The sequence below is a fragment of the Ambystoma mexicanum genome, chromosome 14 (genome assembly GCF_040938575.1).
Source record: "Ambystoma mexicanum isolate Mex_15411 chromosome 14, UKY_AmexF1_1, whole genome shotgun sequence".
Taxonomy (NCBI): domain Eukaryota; kingdom Metazoa; phylum Chordata; class Amphibia; order Caudata; family Ambystomatidae; genus Ambystoma; species Ambystoma mexicanum.
The window spans coordinates 560,723,821-560,749,046 of NC_090940.1; the positions used below are offsets into that span (position 1 = coordinate 560,723,821).

Genomic DNA, 25,226 nt, shown 5'->3' on the forward strand with positions numbered 1-25,226 from the left:
GTTTATGCTTCTTGGCATCTTACATGCCCCAGACAAAGTGCCCAAGGCGGTCTGCCTGCAAGCCATACCCAGTAACCACTGTGGGCATGTTTCGTGAGCTAGAAAGAATGGCTAAAGATCCGGCCCTGAGCCATGCGACCATTGCCCATGGCAATCGGCTGCATTGGGGTAAGAGACCTCGGCAAAGTGACCACACACCATGCCCAAAGTGTGATCGTGCTCTGGCAAAGGTTTTGTTATTTTGCGTTGTAAGCACAGTGCTCCTTTCAGCTAAGGTTTTTGCAGAATAACGCCTCTTTAACTGACGTTTTTTCACTGAATGTCAAAGATGCTTTCAAAGGAAACTGAACCATAACCTCCCTTCAAGCACATATTTTCACTTTAGATGAGCATTGTATTCTACACTTAAGCATTTCTCTTTACAACTTTGCAGTTTAGTGAAGCAGCTTCGGTAGGTCGCATGGTAGGCCTACATGATGGGATATATGTAGTTGCGCACCACGTGTAATATGAGCCCTTTCTGAATATGCCAACAATACCACAGTACAACACGTTTGCCGCTCCTTTTTGTGCAGTTCAGATTCCCATGTTGGTTTCAGCGCCCCGTTTACCCTAATATCTCTCGGGGGGGGGGAATTTTAGCCCCTAAAGTCGTTCTCTGGGACCATAGTTGCACCCTCCGTGTAGCTCTTGGTTCCCTACTTTGCCCCCAGCCCCCAATGCCAACCTCCAATGTTAGTCAGGGCAAACATTGCGACCTACCGAAGTTGCTTTTAGCTCCCAGTTCTATCCCCGATGTTGCTCTTGAGGCCAAGTTGTACCCGCATATCGCACTCCAAGGCTGGCAAAATCTACTAGCCCACTCCCATTGGCTAAGAGATTTTATGATGGGCGAATACCATTTGCATGGTACTTCACCTTGCTGGCAAGTATGTTTGAAACTTTTATTTGACACGTAATGCAAGCGAACTTTGTCAGTAAATGGCAAACAACTTTTACTGTGTATGGCAGGCCTTTGGGTGGCAGCATTGCAGCAAATATGAAGTGCACTTTTAGTGACATGAACCATTGTAGAGAAAGCACAGTAACATGTCACCCATCAGCATGGGGCTGAGTACATTTCTCTTTGGTCAAGTATGTAAACTAAGGTACTCACACTGCAGGTCTAGTGAGTTTTTAAAAATATTTTTGCCAGGCCTGTAGTCTTGGTCTAGTTCTGTCTCCATTTTGCTTTTAGGGCCCACTATGGCCCCCATGCCACTCTCCATGCACAGTTCGGTGTCTCATCTTGCTATGGGGCCATTACTTTGCCATTTTGCTCCCGAGCATACTGCTTAGATAGATCTCTCTCTCTCCCTCTCCCTCTCTGGCTTCCCTTTCCCTGTCCCTCTTACTCTGCTCTTTATTTCTTTCTCTATTCTCTTGGCTCTCTATTCTCTCTCACTCGAGCAATCCACTTTCCTGCAAGAACTGATCATCTGTATTCTGCCTCTTCACAGCAGCATGCTTCTCCAGCACGCAGAGAATAGTTGCTCTAGGCCTCTACCCTCCTATGACTGTACAGAAAATGTTGGTGCGGCCTTAGTCCAATGTTGAAATCACTTAAAATGCAGGTTTGATACCTTTTTTTATTTGACTAACTTAAGTTGGTGTGCAGCAATGGAATAATGGTATAGCTTTTGAAGTCCTATGGACTCATCAGTTGGTGCAGATTGAAATGGGTGGCAAAAAGTGTGCAACCTCTCCTAGTACTAACATACTCTGCATTCCCACAAGGAGAGTTTCAGATTACTGGACGTCTCCCTACTTCTTACAAGTTTTGGGGGAGAGGGGTCTGTCTTCTGCCCCAGGCCTGTGTGAGAGACAAGATGGAGGAAAGGTCAAGATACCGCCGCTGGCCGGGGCACTTTAATTTTAGTGCCCCAGAACTGCGTTTTGTTCCCAGCTTGTGAGCCAATGTTGCACAAGCAGTGGACAAACCTGTATTGTGTTTTCTTTGGGATTGCATATCGCTTATTACCAAAGCGCTGACCAAAGTAGACAAGTCAGTCAATTAACGGTGCAATTAATGAGAATAATGGTGTCCTGCTTTAAGAGCAAAGAATGTGGGATTTTGAGCCATTTACGAAATGAAGAGTACAATGTTGGAGAATGAATGAATGGAGGGAGTTTCAGAATTTGGGAGCTGAGATGGAAAAGGAGCGGACACGTGATTGGGTACATGGAGGTCAGGGAACAGAAAGAAGAGATTGGGACTGAAGGAAATGTGGCGATTTATAAGAAAACAGTTTTGGATGAGCGATGCCATAGCAGAGTTTAAAAATAATAGAAAGAAGATATTGCAAACAATATTCAGAAGATAGCCATTGAAGGAAGTTAAGAGCAGTAGAAGGAGAGCTTACTAGGAGAGGTAGCATATAAGACGTATAGATGAGTTAAAACTGGAGAAAACTGGCGCAAGATAAGACTGGAAGACTGAGAAAAGGAGAGGAGCAATAGTCAAGACTGGCAAGAATAATACTGGGAGCTTAGTTGCCCTGAAAACTAAGGAGGAGCCTTGTGTATGTTAGAGATGGAAACGGCATGCACGCATGGTAGCGAGAATGTGGGCAGAGAAAATCGGGGAGGAGTCCGCTAATGCCAAGATTAACGAGCAGTTTTGGACAGTGTTAGCTGAATGGGGGAAAGAAGATGGAGTGAGGAACACTTGAAGGAATTTGAGAGTTTTCCATTTCGGATGAATTAAGACGTAGAAAGTGTGAAGGCATCCAAGACTGGATAGAAGAGACAAGCAGAAAGTTTATCATGGAGAGAGACTCTAAGGATGAAAAGTTAAAGAAAATGTTTCTCATCTGCATATAGGTGATGGGAGAAATCGTAAGAAGAAATAATAGCAGAGGGTAATGGTATACCTGGAGAAAGAGTAAGGGGCCAAAGGACGGTACCTTGGGGAACCCCAGCAACAAGGAAGAACAGACAGTGTGACCAGCCCATGAGACAGAGTAAGTGTGTTTAGATGAGTATGGGCAGAACCATTTGTTAACCGTTCCAGCGATACCAAGTGATAGCCTAGAAGAAAGGATGTGGTGGGCGACAGTGTCATACTCGGCAGAAAGGTCTAGTAAGATAAGAGTGTTGAGTGGATTGTCTGTTAGAGTAAAGTTGTTTCAGTAGAGTGAAGGTGCTGGAGTCCAGATTGCTGAGGGAAGAGCAAGGATGGAGATGTAGAAAAGGGTAAACCTGAACAGACTTTCCTTTCAAGAATTTTAGAAATAAAGGGAAGGAGAGAAATCGCACAGCAATTAAGAGTGGTCGAACTTTTTTAAAAATGGGAATAACTAGCATGTTTAAAAGTAGGAAAAACAGCAGAAAGTATAGTTGGTCAATCGGGGGTAAGATTGCAAGAGGGAAGGTTTCAGGAATAAGAGGGGCAGTCTTAACGTTGGCCTGTGCAAGAAAATAAGCAGTATTTGTAAGAGGGAGAAATTAGATAAGGGGGAGGAGAATGGTCAGTAGAAAGCAAGGTTTCGGAGGTAGTCTAAACAAGATGCTCGAAAATAAACTACTTTGTTAGTAAAATAAGAGGCAAAGGTCCTCATGGGGAACAGGGTAGGAAAGGGGAGTGGTATCAGTATGAGGGGGGAGAGAAGACGGTTGAGTTCATAGAGTCGGCGGGGATAAGAGGAGAAGAAGGTTCGAGTAGTAAAAATGTTTAGCAGAAAGTAAAGAATTGTTGTGGAGAGTATGGAAGTAGGAGAGAGACGCAAGATCAAGTGACAAGTAGAATTTTTTCCAGCAGCGCTTGATCGACGGAGCTGGGTTCTAAGAAAGGGAGAATGAGCCAGGACTGAGGGGTTTCATGGGAAGGGGAGAAGACAGACGGGATAGAGATGATCCAGAGTAGATTGAAGATCAGAGGAAAAGCAGTCTCAGATTCTCAGACAAGAATGAAGAGTATTGTGAGATAAGGGGGTAGTAGAACTAAGCGAAGAAGCAAATGTAGATGAGTCGAGTTTTTAAGGTCACAACGAAAGAATGCCCGAGGGGAAGGAGAAGGGGCAAAGATTGTGGGAAAGAGAAAGAAAGAAGAAAATGATCTGAAAAAGGTGGCGGAATAGCAGAGAGAGAGAGAGATAGGAATGGGAGGGAATGGAGGGAAAATTGAGGTCCAATGAGGAACCCGAGCACTGAGAGGTAAGAGTCGGCAATTGGAATAGATGGTGGGATTCATTGATTGGCATAAAGGAGCATGAGCCATGAACAGTTGCAAGCTGGAGATTGAATTCACTCAGAACAGCAGTAGCATTAGAAGACGGAAGTAAACAAGAAAATTACTCATCCTAGTTGTCACAGAAAGATGCAATAGGACCAGGGGGACAGCAGACCACAAGTAAATCACGGGAAAAGTGGTCTTAAAGTGAAATTTAAAGGACCGTATGTCGGGGCAGGAACAATAGACAGGAAAGATGCAAGAGAATCTCAGTACCCACCACCACGACCAGTCGAACAAGAAGAGTGGGAGAATTTAGAGACAAAAGTAGACCGAGCAGGGACCGAGGCAGTGTTGGGGAAAGACTGGTTTCAGTAAGAAAAGACTTGTAGATTTAGTCGAAAGAAAAGCTCCAGAACAGAGTGAGTTTTGGTACAGATGGAACGAGCGTTCCAGAGAGCTATGGAAATAGTAGGATCAAGATGAGGAGAAATGGTGGCATAAAGCAGATTAGAAGGTTTACGGCCGCTAGATTGGGGGGAATGAGATGGAGGCAGAGGGGAATAATGTACATTATTAGACTCAGATTTTGTTTGTGAAGAAATAGGGTAAGAAACGGAGAGCAGCACAGAGAAGAAGTAAAGACCAGACGGTAAAAAAAGCTGAACAAAGGAGTAAGATGGTGCACTTTGACAGTAGGACATTGGTATTAAGCAGTCTTTGAGTAGCTAGGGAGCGCCACTGGGCTGGATTGAAGCAGGAGAGGGTAGTGCAGCCTGGGCTCCTGCCCAGCTGGTAGAAGAGAACAGTCAGTAATTGCTGGAGTGCGGATGATACCTTTACAGGAGAGATGGCCCTTGGTTGGACAAGGACAAAAATAAGGAACAGGTGGTGACTGTATTTAAAAAATATATATATTTTTGAAAGCATTGGCAATGGCAACGGTTTTATCTTTTGTGTAGATGTGGGAAAGATATGCCATGCATTGCTGTATTTGTACTAACTGGCCATTAATGGTAGCGACTTGAAAAGGCTGCTTGGACCCGGGTGTATGATAGCATTGCCTGGCAAACGTCTGTACACAAGACAAAACTGTTAGCTTTGCTAATGCTTGTTTTTAACAGGACTTTAGTGAAGGACAGGCATACTGCTTATAAGTCAAGTGAATCAAAGCAGACCCGATGAAGACCTTTTCATTACACCAGTAGCACGGTTACAGCACCAATTAAACCATTAGCTCTCAGAAGAATACTTTAAGAACACCATGGCAGGCACTAAGAGTGCTAAGTTTGAGTTTAAGGATTGATGAAGGTAGCTCAGAGATCCCATGGGGGGTGTGCTTTGGGAAAGGAGTGCAGGACGTGGGTGGGACTGGCCATAGGGATTGGCATGGATGGGTAAATAGCCAAACACCTACATTGTGCCCCTCCTCATATGCCATCTCTCCCTAACTATACTCCAATGCATTTGTTTCAGCTTCTAGTTGCCACCTTTGAGCAAAACTAAAAAAGTTGGCCCTACTCATGAATTGTAGTTGCCTACTTTTCACAGCAAATTGAATAGTACTGGGAGGTGACATTTTGGGAATTGGTGTGGCAAATGGTACGTGGTAAAGCACACTGGGCCAATGCAAAGAAATGTGTGGAAAAATTGAATGCATCTAACAAATATTTCAAACCAAAAAATGGTCAATTCAAGTAAATAACATTTCAAATGGATTGTGTCCTCCCACGTAGTCTTCATCTATATCTTCTATATCCAGCTTCAGCTGCTTCACAATTCTTTTTTTCAGCAGAGGGCGCTATGCGTCGATGCGGTCGACTCGATGTCCCTAGACGGCCTCCGTCTTGAGGATTACATCATCAAAGGTATATATGGAACGCACAACGCTCGTAGGCATCAGTTTCGTTTTTGCTTTGTGAACTAAGGCGCGCTTGATATTATTACTTTGAAATGTTTTCTTCTTCGACAACCTCAAAGACCAGATTTAAGAAATGCCAAGACTGCAGTGCTAAAATGTCGCCGACAGGCCCACATAGGGTGTGTTTGGTGCATTGGTGTGGAGCACAAGACTTTGGCCTGTCAGTCGATGACGGGAAAAGTTCTCAAGGAGCGTAAAGGGAAATTGGCTGTGTAAACTCTCCAAAAAATCCCCTTAGACTACCTTGTCGAAAAGACATTCCTCTGAAGCGAGCAACAACTCGCCTCGATGGAAGAAAACGTCTAGGTCATGGAGTGGCTCTCACCACTCCTCGCCATCGAGAAAATCGAAGAAAAGGCATAAATCTTTCTTCGTCTTCCTCATCTGACCCCTCTCCAGAGAGGAGTAGATCTTGCCCTACTAAGGCCTCTACTCCAGCTGAATGGGAATCATTCAGGCAGGAAATGATAAACACTTTCGGAGTCAGAAAGCCTCGAAGCAAGTAGGCCATCCTCCTACCGCGCCTTCTAAAGCCAGTAAGGAAAGGGCTAGAACCAAATCCCGTGCGTGCGCCCTTGAATTCGGGACGAAGGCCAGATTTTCATTTAAGACTCCGTCGAGGCAACAAAGTCTGCCACAGACAAAGTCCACGGCAAGTCAACGTTGAAACCATCGATGCCAAAGACAACTTTATCAATACCAGAATAAAGTTTGGTAACGACTCCATCGGCATCTGGCTTGAAACCATCGACGCCTTTAGCCAATATTCAAAAATCCTTTACACCATTGCCAAGAAAGGATAAACATTTTTTTTTTTTTTATTAAATCTCGTGTCGTTGAATGAAGACAAGTAGCCTTCAGACGATGACGATCTACCTTCTGGTTTACAATATGGCACACCTAATGTTCCTGATTTTTATATCTGAGGAATCTAGGTTGTAGGACCTATGTGATAGTTTACACAGCCAGTGAGGTGGACACCTCTCCAGAATTTGATTTTGGCAAGCGAGACCCAGATGATCACGCAGATGCCTCTTAACGGCAATTAATGACCATGGTCACTGATTTTATGGGATGGTGCAGGCCTTTCCTTCCATGCGAACAGGATGACCTTGCAGATATCCTAGAAAAAGGTCCTCAAAGGGATCCAGTCCAACCATTTCATGTTGCTCTACAGAAAATAAGTGCAAACTGGGAAGCACCAGAATCAAGTGCGGCAGTCAATAGAAATGTGACAAATATAGGCCGTCAAGTAGTGGCCCCAGCTATTTGTCTTAGCACCCTACCCCAGAAAGCCTGGTGGTGCAAGCAGCAACCGCTACCTCCAAGCAAGCTTCTTATCTGATCATTCCACCAGATCAAGATAAGTGTATTGACGCCTGGTCAAGGAAAGTTTTTCTGCCGGAAACATGGCAGCTGAACATATCCCGAAGGGGGAAAAAAAGACTACTTCCGGGCCATTGTGAAAGATGGAAAAGAGGCCATGTGAGTCTCTACAGTCAGTTGGATTCTGCTGACAGTATCAGCAGAGCCATGGCGGCAAGCACCGTGAAATGCAGGTTTGCCTGGTTAAGGAAGTCTAGATTTGAACCAGGCGTGCAGTCTAGACTCCTTAATATGCCTTTTTGACGTGTCTCCTCTTTTTGGCAGCAAGGCTGACAAAAGCCTTGAAGCTGCAGACCTCGAAGGCGGCAGCCAAGTCTCTAGGTACCGCCATCAGGCAACCTTTGCCTTTTCACCCCAGTGGACCTTCTTGGAGGGGTAGATCCTTTTGCTACTACTCCTCAGTTGGAAGAGCAAGAGGAATGGCTGGTCAAAGAATACAAAGAAGGTTCCCTCTTGGTGGACGAGGGAGAGGTGCAAAGCCCACCCAAACAGCATCTTTACTCTCAGCCGGCTGCTTCAGCCACCTAAAAACCTCTGAGATTTTGACTCGCGACACCCCGGTGGAAGGTAGACTGTCACAGCATCTGAAAGTTGGCAAGGTATTACTTCGGATACTTGAGCATTAGCAACCGTAGCCCAAGGTTACTGCCTCCCCTTCATTCAGAGACCCCAGAATCCTCCACCGGGAAACCATCTGTTAAAGGTTCCAGATCTGTTCCTTTTGCAGGAAGTTCTGAGCCTGCTATAGAGAGGTGCAATAGAGCCAGTACCCGAAACTGAGAGCAACAAATGATGGTATTCTCCATATTTCCTAATCCCAAAGAAGGATGGAGGACTGAGACCCATCTTGGATTTGATACTTGAACAAGTTACTCAGGAAGGGCAGTTTCAAGATGGTCCCACTTTCTCAGATCCTTCAGTTCCTCTAGCTCCAGCATTGGATGGTGTCATTGGACCTTCAAAATGCTTATTTTCATGTGCCAATCCATCTCCAGCACAAAGTACCTGAGGTTCGCTGTTGGCGGTTCTCATTTTCCATAATATCAGCGAGTTGCCCCTGTGCTATCCTCTGTTCACTTATGCATGCATGAAGTGTCCCCAATAGGAACCAATTGAACACTTCCGGTTTGACGCCTGAGGGTTTTCACGAAGTTGATGGCGGTGTTGGCAGCGAGGCCCAGGAGAGGGGGAATTCACGTCTACCCCTACCTGGGTGATGGATTGATCGGGGCACACTCTCCCGAACAAGTCCTGGATCATCTCTGCATGACCTGTCAAACTCTCCACAGACTGGGCTTCTCCCTCAATTACAAGAAGTCCCATGTGATACCATCTCAAAAGCTCCAATTCATCAGGGCTGTACTGGATACATCCTTTGAGGGGGAGGGAACCTCGCCACCCGAGCTGAGGTTTCGAGACATTCGGCAGATGGTCTCCAAATTCCTTCCAGAATACCCAATGTCTCCTGGCCTTTGACTTCTAGAGGTTGCTCGGCCTCATGGCATCTTGCATTTTCCTGGTGCTAGAGGCGCGCATAAGAATGAGATCCTTTCAGTAGGCTCGCAGAAAATAATGGTCTCAATTCTCGGCCAACATGTTGGACCTACTTCAAACAGGGTCGCACAGGATCTCCTTTGGTGGTCCTGCAAGAGCAACATTCTGAAGGGAGAACCTTTTTGGCAAGTATGGCCGGAGAGAACGGTAGTGACTGACTCCTCATGCACAGGGTGGGGAGCCCACTCCAATGATCTGACAATCGGCGGTCTTTGGTCTCCATCGCAGTCCAAATTGAACATCAATCTGTTGGAGCTAAGAGCAATCAGACTTACGCTGAAGGCTTTTCTGTCCTCTGTATGGGGAAAGAATGTCCTGATAATGATGGACAACACAGTGGCCATGTACTACCTCAACAAGAGAGGAGGTGTAGGGTCACTACCAATGTGCAGAGAGGCAATGCAGCTCTGGTTCTGGGCAATTCAAGAAAGAATCTCTCTATCGGCAGTTCACCTAGTCGGAGTGGAGAACACAATGGCGGCTGCTCTGAGCAGGCAGGGCAGTCTCCCACGAGTGGGAACTAGCTCAGGAAGTCATTCAAGAGATCCTCCCCCTTTGGAAACCCTCAAGTGAATCTGTTGGCAACCAGTGTCAACCGGAAGTGCGAACAATACTGCTCCAGGGAATTTCTCCCAAGAGGAGCTCTAGTAGATGCGTTCATAGAGGACTGGGAGTTTCCACTCCTGTATGCCTTTACTCCACTACCCGCCATTCCTCACGTGATCCGGAGATTGAGAAAGTTTGCAAAATCCATGATCCTCATTGCCCTGGATTGGGCGAGGAAGACGTGGTACCCATACCTTCTGGATATATCCATCTGCCCTCCAATACGTCTTCCACAAAGCAAGGACCTTCTCTCAAGAGTGGAGGGTCAGGTTCTCAATCAGAGGTTAAGACGCTCAACCTTCATGCATGGTTTCCGAGAGGTTGAGATACAAGGATTGGGACCTCCCGGGTGACGTAATGGAGATCTTGCTTTCGGCCAGAAGGCCAGCAACGAAGTCTTCGTACCGTTATATCACATTCTGCAGCTGGTGCAGGGATAAGAACGTGGATCCTTTTCTATGCAAAACACCGGAGGTGTTACCTTTTCTGCTGCATTTGGCCTCCAGGTTGGAACCATTAAAGGTTATTTGGCGGTGCTTTCTGTTAATATATATTTATAAACTCTGACCTGGTGGGCAGAAATATAGGAGGCCTCCCTAGTTTAGTGTAACAGGGGAACCTTCTGGACAAACGAGGTCAATCTACAGTAGCTTGTCATGCGGTCAAGACGAAGTCTCGGGGGGGGGGGGGGGGGGGGAGGGGGGGAGAGTGATCGGTAGCCAGCAATGAGCACACACAGTAAAACTCCACTGATTACTCTTGGACAGATTTATATAAAAAATACATTTATTATAGACCTTTTATAACACAATTAAACCACAGTAATAAAAAAAACTTACCACACACGCATTTCACTATGTAACATATATACAAAATGTGTTTAGCCTAATGCTGATTAAAGGGGAGAAAATGACCACAACCTGCAACAGAAAGGGCCAAGTTCAACACAGATATTGCATTAGGCAGTTCTAAGTCAATCCCTATCTTCTGCAGTCCTTTCCTAAGAAGTGAGTATCCTTATGCGCAAAGTGCAGCAGTGCGTTAGCAACGTGCGGTTGTGCGTAAAGCGAAAAGCAGGTTCTCTTCAGGACACTGTAGCTACTCAGGAAGAGGGGTTGAGGCGATGAAGAATAAAGCCCTACTCCTTGATGAGGGTCAACCTTTGCAGATAGTGACTTTCGGAGTCCAACTGCGACAGTCACCACAACGGACGACACAGGGACCGCAAATGGTTGCAGCCTGGTGCACTCTCATAAATCCTGACCCAGAGGAATTTGGCGGGAGAGGGCCTAGGACCACAAGTAAGCGATGCCCAAAGTCTTGCGTCTCAACTTTTGTCGGCAGTGCTTCTGTGTTGTACCCTGGCTTTGCGCTGGCCAGTTCTCCAGCATGGGGTCTGGCATGGATTCACATGCTCATGAATATTCCCCGTCGTCAAGCTGGGAATCCTCGGTAAAGAAAAAAACAGTATCAGTTTCGTTTCTGATCTGTCTTTCGTAGTAGTAACCAATCACTGATCCCTGCGTCATACTGACCACAGCCAATGACTGCCCTCTACCTAAGCCCCGCCTCTGGCAGCCATGTTCAGATTTTTACCGCACGTTCAAGTGTTAGGATCCTCATGCTATTGCTCTCGAGCGTTAGTGCTATTTTTTCATGTTTTTTCTCAAAAACTTTGATTTTTTGGTCAAAAAGAGCCTCAAGCTCCACCGACTCTTCATCCGATCAACGGGGACCCGTGTCGGATTCGTCTACGCCCCTCAAAGGTGAAGATTTCGTCGAGCTACGCTTTTGGAGGACTCCAGAAGTTTCTCAGGCCCATCTCGGACATGGCCCAGGAGAAGGGAAGCTCGACGCCCGGAAAGCTGTTCAGGGTCTGCCCTGGATGCCAGCTGCAGAATGTCTTTAAGGAGGACGAACACTCCTTTTTGTCTTTACTGCCTACATGAGGACAAGACGCACGTGGAGAAGGACTGTGCGTTTTGCGGCAACATGTCGGAGCGGACCATGAAGGACCGCCATCAACGTCTCACCAACTGGCTGGAAGGGAAGAGCCCGTCAGGCGAGAAGAAGAGGAAGAAATCCGAACGGTCTTCTAAGACCTTTGAGGACGCCCCGGCGACGGGGGTCCAACACAAGGCCAAGCACCGTGAGTCTGCTGGCACCGGGAGCGCCGAACGGTCGGGCTCTACGGGCGCCAGGCAGGGCGCATCCTCCCCGGCACCATGAACCACGAGCCAACGCTCTGGTTCGGGTAAGAGGAAGGCCGAGCACCCGGCGAAGCTCCTGGAGAGGCCCCAGTCGAGCTCGAAGGCCCCATCAGAAGGAGAGCGAGGCAGTGCGCCCCCCCCCCCCCAAGGAGAAGGCGGTGAGCGCACCTAGGGTGGTGAAAGCCTTAATCCATCCGGCCAAGGCCTCTATCGAGACAGTCGCGACGGCCCTGGCTCAGCCTGTGGAGGCTACACCAGTGGTGGCAACCTCGGGGCTCAGAGTATCCCTGCCACCGCGGAGGGAGTCCTCTTTTATGCCCATCGACAAGACCCCCGTGAAACCTCCGACGGAGAAGAAAAAGGGGGGGGCAGGAGGTCGTCGTGGATTCGGCCTCAACTTCTGAGGAAGAGCTGATCAAGGTCTTAAGCCACGGCGTTGGCGTGGAAGAAGACCAGCCCGTCGGGAGGGATCCCGACGTAGGAGACAACGATATCGTCGAGGGTGCCGACGGGGCCCCTGACCGCCCGTCGGACTCCCCTCAACCAGCGCCGCAAGACAACTCGGCGGCCGTTTTGTCGGCTATACAGTCCTTATGCTCGGAGATAAGGACGAGACTGCCGTTACCACCAGCGGAGGAACCGCTCCCGATGGGGGACCCAGAGCCAGGCCCTTCTGGGAGCCCTCCCCCTAAGAGAAGAAGGATTCACCCTCCACCTCCTTTTCAGCCATCGCACCCTGTTCAGCCACCCTCCCTGTCCACGACTCGTGGGGATGATACGGGGACTGACACGGCTGCGACGGGTACGGACGACTAGGTTTATGACGAGGATCTGCCGTCGTCACCTCCCACCCGGGCTTCCCCGCCCGACGAGATTGGATTGTTTCACTCCATGATCGCCAGGGCATCCGAGCTCTGCCAGGAGGAGAAGAAGGAAGGTTTCCTTTATCAACGGCGCGAGGCCAAGAGGAAGACGGTCCTCTCCGTGCCTCTACTGGACGATATTTGGGATGAGGGCCTCGCCCTCCTCAAGAACCCATCCACGACGCCGGCTAGAAGGGATCAGTACGAGAAGAAGTACCGGGTCCCGGACGCGGCCCCCTTGTGCCTCCGGGCACGGCCGACCCCGGACTCCGTCGTCTCCGCGGCGGCCAGGAAGAAAGCGTGGGGGTGGGGGGGTGCGGCCTCCACATCGACTTCCCCGCCGGACGGCGAGGGAAAGAAATTGGATACGATGGGACGCAGGGTCATCTCGTCTGCAGCGACGACGATTAAGGCGGCCCACGCCTTGGCTATCGTAGCCCGCTATGACAGGGAGCTGTGGTACAAACTGGCCCCCCTGCTGGACTTCCTACCGGATGACAAGAGGGCGGATGCCCTAGAGATTCTGCAGGAAGGTGAGGTGGCGTCGGACCACGCCATTACGGTTGCGACGGACATCGCCGACACTGGATTTCGCCAGTTGGGCAACGGCGTGTGCCTTAGGCGGCGTGGATGGCTCAAGGCTACTGACTTCCATCAAGACATGCAGACCAGAGTCTTGGACATGCCCTTCGATGGAAACAACCTTTTTGGGAAAACAGTGGACGATTCCCTTCAAGCCATCAAAGCAGACACGGAGACGGCCCGGGCTCTCGGGGTTCTCCAGCAACGGCGGCCGCCCTTTCGGAGCGGCGGAGGCAAGAGTACCTCCAAAGGTTACGGCGGCGGATTTTCCACCTACCGTCAAGTGGCCTGTTCGTCGTCGCAGGAAGCTTACACAGGACGAGGCAAGTCAGGCGGACCCCGCCGTCGTCGCCAAGGAGGTCAAGGCGGCAAAGCCTCGTCGAAGCAGGACTGAACCGGCCGTGGGGTCGGGCCCCCACTGAAGCACCCCGGTGGGAGGCCGCCTGGTGAGCTTCGTCAGCGTGTGGGAGTCCATCTCCACCGATCGTTGGGTGCTGGACGCCCTAGCCCAGGGTCACGCACTCGAGTTTCAAAGAAAGTGCCCGCGCGTCCCCCCTGTCTCCAGGAAAGAACTTCACGTCCCTCAACTTCTCTTGGCGGTAAAGGCGATGCTCAGGAAGGGTGCCATCGAGCTAGTCCCAAAGAGGCTTTGTGGCTCCGGAGTTTACTCAAGATACTTCCTCGTGAAGAAGACGGGAGGATGGCGTCTCATCCTGGACCTACGACGACTGAACAAATTCATCAAGGCACAGAAGTTCCGGATGGGCACCCTCCAACACGTCCTGGGTCAGCTGGAGGAGGGCGATTTCCTGTCGTTGGATTTGGAGGATGCCTACTTCCATATTCCCATCCTAAAGGGACACCGAAAGTTTCTCAGGTTCGTGGTCCAAGGGCGTCACTATCAGTTCAGAGCCCTTCCCTTCGGGTTAAGGTCGGCACCCAGGGTGTTCACCAAGTGCCTCGCACCGGTGGCGGCGCAGCTGCGCTGAGAGGGGATCCACCTCTACCCCTACCTGGACGACTGGCTCATCCGAGCCAAGACGAGGGAGCTCGCCGTAGAGCACACAAGGACCGTCCAACTTCTCACGGACCTGGGATTCTCCGTAAACTACGCCAAGTCCCACCTGGTGCCCGCGCAAGACGCACTGTTTCTGGGAGCGAAGCTCGACAGTGTCGCTTTTGGCCTCCCCGTTGGAGGAAAGGACGAGGGCCATTTTGGGCAAGGTGCAGCGGATGCTGGTTGCGGACGCGGCCAGAGTGAGGTCCATCAAGTCCCTCCTCGGAATTATGTCTTCTTGCATCTACCTCATCCCCCTGTGCAGGCTCCGGATGCGCCCATTGCAGGAGTTCCTGGACGCGCGCTGGATCCAGACGGGCAGCTTCGAGGAAAGGATCACACTCTAGAGTTTCCGACGAGCGATCCGGTGGTGGGGCACCCGCGCACATCTGAAGGCGGGCATGGACTTCCAGACCCCCAGCCACCAGGAGACAGTGATCACGGATGCCTCCCTGGAAGGGTGGGGAGCGCACACCGAGAATCTGCACGCGAGAGGCCTTTGGCTTCCGACGGAGAAGGCCCTCCATATCAACGTCCTGGAGCTCTGTGCAGTGTTTTGGGCCCTCAGGTCCTTCCTTCCGTCCCTCAAGGGCAAGGTGGTGAGGATCTGCACCGACGACACCACCACCATGTTCTACATCAGGAAACAGGGCGGAACCAGGTCCCCAGCCCTGTCGAGGGAGGCGCAGGATCTGTGGTATTGGGCCGTCGCCCAAATGATGTTTCTGGTGCCGTTTCATCTGGCAGGGATAAAAAAACACCATCGCTGACTCACTCAGCCGGGAGCTGCGCTCGTGCCACGAGTGGGAACTACGTCAGGATCTAGTGGACCGCCTCTTCCGACGGTGGGGCACACTCCAGATCGACCTGTTCGCAACGGCGACGAACTCCAAGTGCCGGAGGTTCGCCAGCAGGTTTCCCCAGCCGAGGAGCATGGGCGATGCTTTCTCGTTCCCCTGGGAGGGCCTGTTCCTATACGCGTTCCCTCCATTGCCATTGCTGATCCGGCTCATCAACCAGCTCAAGAGGTCCCGGTGCAGGATGATCCTCGTTGCACCTGCGTGACCGAGGCAGATATGGTTCCTGGACCTTCTGGACTTGTCAGCGTCCCCGTCAATCAAGCTGCCAGTGGACGCGGATCTGCTCTCCAGGGAAGGAGGCGCCATCCTCCATCACGACCCGAAGTCGCTGAACTTGCAGGCCTGGCTCCTGCAGCACTAGAGTTTGGAGGATACGACATACCGGCCGACTGCAGAGAGGTTCTTGCAAAGGCCAGGGCGTCCTCAACTCTTAAATGCTACGGACACAAATGGAAGAGGTTCTTTGTCTGGTGCCACGCACAGAGGATTGACCCTCTACGGATTACGGCTCCCCAAGTACTGCCGTACCTACTGACGCTGGCCAAGGCTGGACTGGCGCATGCGTCCATCAAGATTCATCTTGCTGCAATCTCCCGATACACCAGAACCACGGGGCGGACGTCTTTGTGGTTTCATCGTCTGGTGAAAGAGTTCATGAAGGGACTGTTCAGATCGTTCCCGCCGGTGAAGGCTCCGGCCCCGGCGTGGGAGCTCAATGTGGTGCTGACCAAGCTCATGGGACCTCTGTTCGAGCCTCTGCACTCGGCTCCGTTGAAGTTCTTGTCGTGGAAAACAGCATTTCTTGTGGCCATCACCTCCGCACGACGGGTGGGAGAGATCCAGGCCCTTTCCTGTAAGGCCCCGTACTTGACTTTTCACGACACGAGGGTAGTGCTCAGGACGCACCCCTCCTTCATGCCCAAGGTGCCGTCGGACTTCCACCTCAACAAACCCTTGATGTTGCCTGTTTTCTTCCCATCGCCGGCTGAAAGGACTTTGCACTCGCTGGATGTGGCTAGAGCGGTGAGGTTCTACGTGGACCGCACAAAGTGTTTTCGGAAGACGTCGCAACTCTTTGTGAACTTTGGACCTTTCAATCAGGGGAAGGCTCTCTCGAAGGCTTCCATTTCCAGATGGCTCTCCGGCTGTATCATGTACTGTCAACGGTTGGCAAACCGACCGCTGCCTGGCCGTCCGAGAGCCCATTCCACCAGAGCGATCGCAGCTACCACGGCGGTCCTATCTGGTGTGCCCTTGCTGGACATCTGCAGGGCTGCCACGTGGAGGTCGACGCACACCTTCACGAAATTTTACTGCGTCGATCGGGATTCCAGGGAGGAGTCCAGGGTCGGCCAAGCAGTGCTGCGCAACCTGTTCGCCTAAGGTGAGCCTGGTGAGGAGGTAAGATTTGCTTAATGTTGAGTTTGATGTAATGCTTAATGTTGAGCCTTTGCCACCTCCCGTGGTTGTGCATGTGTGTACTGCTATGTATTCTTTATTCATGAGCATGTGAATCCATGCCAGACCCCATGCTGGAGAAGGAACAAGTTACTTACCTGTAACTGTTGTTCTCCAGCATGGGTCTGGCATGGATTCACATGCGAACCCTCCCGCCTACCCCTCTGCGGCTCTTCACTTGGTCATACTGCCACTTCACGTGCTACCAAATCTGAAGATGGCTGCCAGAGGCGGGGTTTGGTAGAGGGCAGTCATTGACTGTGGTCAGTATGACGCAGAGATCAGTGATTGGTTACTACTACGAAAGACAGATCAGAAACAAAACTGATACTGGGTTTTTCTTTACCGAGGATTCCCAGCCTGACGACGGGGAATATTCATGAGCATGTGAATCCATGCCAGACCCATGCTGGAGAACAACAGTTACAGGTAAGTAACTTGTTCCTTCACTGGTTAGCCCAGGAACACTTCCGAAGAGGCTCTTTGCGAGGGTAAGCAGGAGGTGCCAAGAGTAGTTGGTCCCACTACTCCAAAGGGTTGAAGCCCCTTGCAGGCCTTCTTGGTATGATGCTAAAGCAGGGGTCCGACCCAACAGGGTCAGGGTGCCAAACTTTCCAGCACATCTCGGGCGGTTCCACAAGCTCTCATTTGTTCAGGATACTTGGCTCCTGCCGTAGTTCGGTGTGATCGACCTGGAATGGATGCAGAGCCCCTTCTCTTTCCAATATTCGTTTTGCGCCGAATTCTCAGATATCCAATGGAGGATCTGGATGCTTGCATGCATGCCAGGTGGTTCCAGTCATTCAGGCCTACCAGACATGCTGGCACCAGTAGTGGGGATTGGGACCACACAGCCCCAACCTCCTTCCTGGGCATTAGCACACGTGACGTGCAGGAGCCCGCAAAGGATGTGGTTTTCGTGGGAGGCTGCATGCCCAAATAAGGAATACCCAGGTCTGTCGACCTGGGGGAAGGCAAAGGGACAAAATGGCCAAATGACAGAAAAAAACTTTGTGGAACGGCCATTTTCAGCACTGGCCACATTCTTGGGTCAAACACGGTATGGTCCATAAAAACTAAGTATAAATACTTCAAAAGTAAACTGCTGCCACCAGTTCGTCCTGGACACACTTGTACAAACGCCAAAAAATCCTTGGAGGGTGGCAAGGGCCATAAAACTAAAAGGTGTGGTTCTGTAAGGTACTTGGCACATAGATAAAACATTGCAAAGCAATGACAACATAGTTGCAACTAAGGGAATCATCGTTTCCCAGTACTGACAGCCTGAAGGATGTCAGTTTCCCAATAACAAATGAGCTAATTGTAATTGGTTATTTATCACGCGCTTAATACCCAGCGGTTTCTAAGCGCAGGCCTGGGGGTCGAACCTGTTTGCTCTGCGTCGTATTGATTTCAGGGCAACGCTTTGCCCTTGAGCTATCTGCCCGAGAGGAGTTTAGCTGAAGGCTGTGCTCCACTTGAAAAAGTCAGGTTAGGTAAGCCAAACAAAAGCAAAAAGTTTGGGTGGCATTCACAAATGGAGAGATAATTGGACCAAAGGGAAATCTTCCCTAACACTTTCCATCTTCAAGCGCTCATCTGAGGAAACGTCATATTTTAAAATAACTTTTGGTAGTACAATTCCTAAAAGGACTCACAAACGTGTTCCCTCCATATCCTTTTCAAGTTCCTATTTGGGACCTTAATCTTGTTTTGAAATTTCTCATGGGTGCACCATTTGAATCACCCCATTCATGACTCAAAACATTGAAATCCATCTTGTTAGTAGCGTTAACATCAGCCCCTAGGGTGATTGCAGGCACCATCTTGTAAACCACCTTTTATTTATTTTTTATATAAGACAAGGTCGTAATTAAGGAGTCACCTTCATTCCTACCAAAGTTTTTATATCAGATTTTCATTTGGGACAAAAGTAACCTACCTTTTACCCACCACCTCATACTGGCAAGGAGGAGGAAACATTACACAGACATGACCCAAGAAGGGCTCTGAGTTTCTACATATGAAGAATGTCAGTTTCGTCTAGATGACCAACTGTTTATAGGATATACTGGTCATAGACTGGGACAGGCTGTAACTAAACAAACCTTTTCCAGATGGATTATATTCTCCAGCATGGGGTCTGGCTTGGATTCACATGCTCATGAATATTCCCCGTCAGGCTGGGAATCCTCGGTAAAGAAAAAATCAGTTTAATTTTCGTTTCTCAACTGTCTTTGTACTATTAACCAATCACTGGTGTCTGGGTCATACTACCCCCAGCCAATGACTGCCCTCTACCGAAGCCCCTCCTCTGGCAGCCATCTTCAGATTTTTACCGCACGTTCAAGTGTTGGGAGTCCTCGTGCTATAGCTCTCAAGCTTTTACTGCGTTTAGCGATTTGTTTTATTTATTTATTTTTTTTCCTAAGAGCTTTGCTCTATTTTTCAGTCTATCGATCCTCAAGCTCCATCGATCCATCAACCGACTAACGGGGGGCCTGTTTTTCAGAACATTCTACGCCCCTCAAGGGCGACTTCGAATTCACTTCTTGGAGGGTTCCAGAAGATTCTTGGAGGCCTACACCGCGTGGACATGGCCGAGGATAAAGGAGACTTGACGACTCTGTTCAGGGTCTGCTCGGGATGCGGGCTGCAGAACATCTTCCGGGAGGATGGGCACTCCCTGTGCCTTTATTCGGACAGCTCGCATGTAGAGGAGGCCTGTCCATTCTGCTAGGACATGGTGCCACGCACCATGAAGGACCGTTGCAAGCGGCTCACCGATTGGCTGCAGACGAAGATTCCGCTGCCAGGTGAGCTCCGGCGGCATACTTCTCCCAAGAGAAAATCTGAGCAGTCTTCTAAGACCTTTGAGGGCGCTCCAGCGACGGGGGCCCAACGTAAGGCAAGGCACCGAGTCCGTGGGCCCCGGGAGCGCCGTTGGTATGGGCTCGGCAGGAGCCAGGCCAGGCGCAGCATCTCCGACACCGTCCACCACGAGCCAACGCTCCGGCTCGGCAAGAAAAGGAAGTCAGCCCACCCGGGTAAGCTTCAGGAGAAGGCCTGGTCTACTCCGACAGAAAGCCAAGAGGGAACGAGGTGTTGACCCTCCCCCCACGGTGAAGGCCTCAGACGCGCCTAAGGTTGTGAAGGCCCAGGTTCACCAGGCTAAGGTATCGATTGAGAGAGTGGTAGCGTCCCTGGCGAAGACCGCAGATGCGGCTTCAGTGGAGACGACCTCCAAGCCAAGAGTTTCCCTGCCCACTCAGAGGGAATAGTCTATCTTGCCCATTGAAAAGACCCCAGTGAAGGCGATGCCAATCATCTCCCCGAGGCCGTCGCCCCTGGCCTAGAAGAGGGGGGGGGGCACAGTAGTCCTGCCGGACTCCGATCTCTCTTCCGAGGAGGAGCTCTCAAGCCTGAAGACGGTGCTTTACAAGAAGTTCATTGAGGCCAGGTCCTAGGGGAAGGACCACAACGAGTCGGACGTGGAAAGCAACGAGGGAACAGACGAGGGGCGGCAGCTACCACCACCGACTGACATGTTGGACATCCTTCAAACCCTGCACATCCTGTGTTCAGAGATGAGGACAAGGATGCTCATGCCTCCAGCGGGTGATCCAGTGGGCAATCCAGCAGCACCTGGACCATCAGAGGACCCTCCGCCCAACCGCAGACAATTCCATCCGCCTCCACCCAGTCATCCTTCATCTCCATCTCCTCCGCCGAGGGATGCGACGGACTACGGCGGCAATGATGGATCGGACCTCCCGTCGCCGTTACCCGGGCTTCTCCGCACGACGAGATTAGCTCATTCCAGGCCATGATCGCTCGGGCCTCAGAGCTTTTTCAGCTGCACCCCAAGGAACAGAAGGAGGGATTCCTTTATCAGCACCGAGAGACCAAGAGGAAGACCATGCTCTCGATGCCGCTGCATTTGGGATGAAGGGCTGTCCCTCCTGAAAAACCTGTCCTCAGCCAGGCAAAAAGAGACCGGTATGAGAAGAAATACAGGGTGCCAGACTCTGCACCGCACCGAAGTGTCTCAGATCCCAGCCTTCCCTGGACTCTGGTCTTGGTGGCGGCCAGGAAGAAATCTGCAGGGTTGGCGGCATCGACTTCCACTTCGCAACCGGACGGTGAGGGAAGAAGCTGGACACCATGGGGCGATGGGTCATCTCGGTGGCGGCAACGACCATTAAGGTGCTTAATGCTCTCACCATCGTGGCCCGCTACGACAGGGAGCTTTGGTTTAAGATTGCCCCTCTCCTGGAATTCCTTCCGGACGACAAGAGGGCAGACGCCCTTGAGATCCTACAAGAAGGTGAGGTGGCATCGGACCATGCCATCACGGTAGCCACAGATATCGCAGACACCTGGTTCCCCCAGATGGGCAACAGCGTTTGCCTTTGGCGGCGTGGTTTGCTGAAGGCCACCAATTTCCGTCGCCCTTCGACAGGGACAACTTGTTCAGCAAGACGGTGGATGAATCTCTGCAAGCCATCAAGGCAGACACAGACGGCCCATGCGTTGGGCACACTCCAACAGCGATGGCCGTCCTTTCAGACCTCCGTAGGCAAGTTCCATGGTCCCTCCAAAGGATTTGGTGGCAACTTCTCTTCATACCGCCAGCCATCCTGTTCCTCGGCCCAGGAAGCCTACAGGGGCCTCAGCAAAGCCGGAGGAAATCGTCTGCAAGGCCCCCAAAGTGGGTCATCCACGACGAAGCAGGACTGAATCGGCTGTGACGTCTGGCCCCCACGCGAGCACCCCGGTGGGAAACCGGCTGGCGAATTTTGTTGGCGTGTGGAAGTCCATCTCCACCGACCATTGGGTGCTGGACGCCATAGCCCAAGGGCACACCCTGGAGTTCCAAATGAAGTGTCCCCACGTTTCACCTGTGGCCAGGCAAGAAAAACACATCCCACAACTGGTTTTGGAGGTACGATCAATGCTGAGAAAGGGCGCAATAGAACTTGTCCCAAAGAGGCTGCGGGGCTCCGGTGTACTCGCAGTACTTCCTCATCAGGAAAAAGACCGGCGGTTGGCGACCCATCCTGGATCCCTGCCGCCTCAACAAATGCATCAAGTCCCAGAAGTTCAGGATGTTCACTCTCCAGCACGTGCTGGTGCAGTTGGAGGAAGAGGATTTCCTGTAATTGGACCTAGAGGATGCTTATTTTCACATCCCCATCCACAAGGGGCATCGAAGGTATCTACGCTTCGTGGTCCAGGGGCAACACTAGCAATTCAAGGTCCTTCCCTTCGGGTTGAAGTCGGCACCAAGGGTCTTCACCAAGTGCTCGGCGCGGCTGCGCCTGCGCCTGCAGGGGGTTCATGTTTACCCCTATCTGGAAGATTGGCTCATCCAAGCAAAGTCAAGGGAACTCGCCTTCGAGCACACAGCGAGGTCCGTCGGCCTACTCACGGAACAGGGGTTCTCGATAAACTATGCAAAGTCCTGCTTGGTGCCATCGCAGGACGCTCGGTTTCTGGGATCCAGGCTCAACAGTGTCGCGCCTGGCTTCACCGTTGGAGGACGGTATAAAGGCCATCCTGGACAAGGTTCAACGGCGGCTGACCATGGAAGTGGCCAGGGTGAGGTCCATCAAGTCCCTACTCGGCATGATGTCATGCATCTACCTCGTTCGGCTGAGCAGGCTGCGGATGCGGCCGCTGAAATTGATGCCCGTGGATCAAGGTATCGGGAAGCTTCAAGGACAAGATCGCCCTCAACGAGACATTCTGCCGAGCGATTCGATGTTTGGGTGTCCATGCCCATCTGGTGGCGGGCATGGACTTTCAGACCCCGGCACATCAGGAGACTCAACGGACGTCTCCCTGGAGGGATGGGGCACGCACACCAGAAATCTCCACGCAAGAGGCCTTTGGCTCCCAGAGGAGAAGTCGTTGCACATCAACGTCCTGGAGCTCCGAGCCATGTTTTGGGCCCTCAGATCATTGTCTGTCCCTCAAGGGCAAGGTGTTGCAGGTCTTCACCGACAACACCGCCACAAAGTTGTACATTCGGAAGCAGGGGGCACCAGATCCCCGGCTTTCTCCAAGGAAGCGCAGGATTTATGGCACTGGGCCGTCACCCAGAGGATGTTCCTGGTACCCTTTCATCTGGCAGGAGTGAAAAACACTGCCGCCGACTCACTCTGCAGGGAGCTGCGCTCTTGCCACGAATGGGAGCTTAGGCAGGATTAGGTGGACCTACTGTTTCGACGATGGGGCAATCGCCAGATCGATCTGTTTGCGACGGTGACAAACACCAAGTGTCGGATGTTCGCCAGCAGGCTTCCCCAGCCAGTGAGTATGGGTGATGCATTCTCCTTCCCCTGGCACAGCCTGTTCCTCTATGCATTTCCACCGTTGCTTCTGCGACTCATCAGCCTACTCGGACAGTCCCGGTGCAGGATGATCCTTGTCGCACAGACGTGGCAGGATGATCCCTGTCACACAGACGTGGCCGAGGCAGATATGGTACACGGACCTTCTGGACATGTCGGCGTCCCCTCCAGTCAAGCTTCCGGCGGACGCAGATCTTTCCAGGGAGGGAGGCGTGATTCTGCACCACGACCCAGGGTCGCTGAACCTGCAGGCCTGGCTCCTACAGCACTAGAGTTCGGAGGGTATGAGATCCCGGCGACTGAAGTACTATGGCTGGAAGTGCTTGCCAAGGCAAGGGCTTCTTCGACTCTTAAGTGCTATGGAAATAAATGGACGAGGTTCACCGTCTGGTGCCGTGCACAGAAGATACGGATTACGGCCCCTCAAGTGCTGCTGTACTTGCTGTCGCTGGCCAAGGCGGGGCTGGCACACGCCTCCATCAAAATCCATCTGGCGGCTATCTCCCGCTATACCAGAACTCCGGGCGGTTGTTGCTGTGGTCACATCGCCTGGTTAAGGAGTTCATGAAAGGACTTTTCCACTCGTTCCCACCGATGAAGACTCCGGCACCGGCGTGGGAGCTCAATGTGGTACTGACTAGGCTCATGGGTCCTCCGTTCGAGCCTCTGCATTCAGCACCTCTGAAATTCCAGTCGTGGAAGACGGCGTTTCTGGTGGCCATCACTTCCGCACGACGAGTGGGAGAGATCCAGGCCATATCCTGTAAGCCTCCGTACTTGACATTCCACGAAACAAGGGTTGTGCTGAGGACGCACCCCTCCTTCATGCCGAAGGTGGCATCGGACTTGCATCTTAACTAGCCCCTGGTGTTACCGGTTTTCTTCTTGTTGCTTTTGTCACCGACTGAGAGGACTTTGCACTTGCTGGATGTGGCTAGAGCGCTGAAGTTCTACGTGGACCGCATGAAGAGTTTTCGGAAGACATCACAGCTGTTTGAACTTTGGCCCAGTGAACCCAGGGACGGCCCTCTCCAAGGCTTCCATTTCCAGGTGGCTCTCCGGGTGCATCACTCATTCTCATCGGTTAGCAAACCAATGGTTGCCTGGCCCTCCGAGAGCCCATTCGACCAGAGCGATCGCTGCAACTACGGCATTCCAGTCTGGTGACGTCATCCTCAAGACAGAGGCCCTCGAGGGACATTGAGTCGACCGCATAATCGCACAGTGCCCTCTGCCGAAAAAAAAATTCTGAAGCAGCTTAAGTTGGATATATCATAGTTGAGGAATACATGGGAGGAACATCCAGTCTCAAGAGTGTTACCAGGGGTAAGTAACTAGTTGTTCTTAAGCACCGATAGCTTTGCCTGAAGACGCAATGAAAACCCACTAGGACCATATCACTTTAATTTCTGCTACAATACATGAATGAAGTAATTTAAAAAAACATGTCAACATTTCCAAGAGCACATTTTCTGAAATCGGAAGCATGTGTTGGTGTACTATGGTACACGGCTAAGTGAACATTGGGTAAGAATCTAGATGTGGTCTCCACATTCCTTTCACTATGTAATATTTAGTCCCCTGCTTTCTCTGGCCACACAAACTCCACCACAAGCCCCAGACCCATCGGATCTCCAAGTTGAGTGATAAGAACACACTGCCCTCCCCTCTGGAAACACATTTAATTTTATTTTTTGAGAACGCACCTAATACCGTACCTGAGTTCGGTTCCTATGTGCGGATCTGGGTTTCGAACCTCTGTTGCTCTACCTGGTCTTGCTTCCAAGACCAGCGTGTTGCCCCTATGCTATCCTCCGTTCACTCATGTTGAAGGGGGCGGGCCAGGAAGGGCCCCTTTTTTTTAAATAAATACCTCCTTGCCCCGACGAGGAGGTTATGGTGTGAATAGGGCGCGTTAGCACCCCATTGTCATTGAATGAGCCCACCCCCGCGGGTGCATTCAATGACAATGAGGCGCCTGCCACCAAACCAACTCGGGGGAGCCCTTGAAAGACTCCCCCGAGCTGCGGTGGTGGGGGGCTAATGGCGCATTTTGCTGTTAAAGGCACCTGCTGTGACGGGCGCTCTTAACAGCAAAAAGGCTGCCTGCTGCGCCTTCTCCCACAACGCCAGCTCGGGGGAGCCCTTGAAAGACTGCCCCCG

The 25,226-nt window shown here is 51.2% G+C and overlaps 1 protein-coding gene across 1 annotated transcript in view; it reads left to right on the forward strand.

Annotated features, from left to right (window-relative positions):
* The window catches only part of SPTLC2 (serine palmitoyltransferase long chain base subunit 2), a 475,564-nt gene that overhangs the window by 414,939 nt on the left and 35,399 nt on the right, over positions 1–25,226 (forward strand). The gene's annotated exons all lie outside the window — the stretch shown is intronic.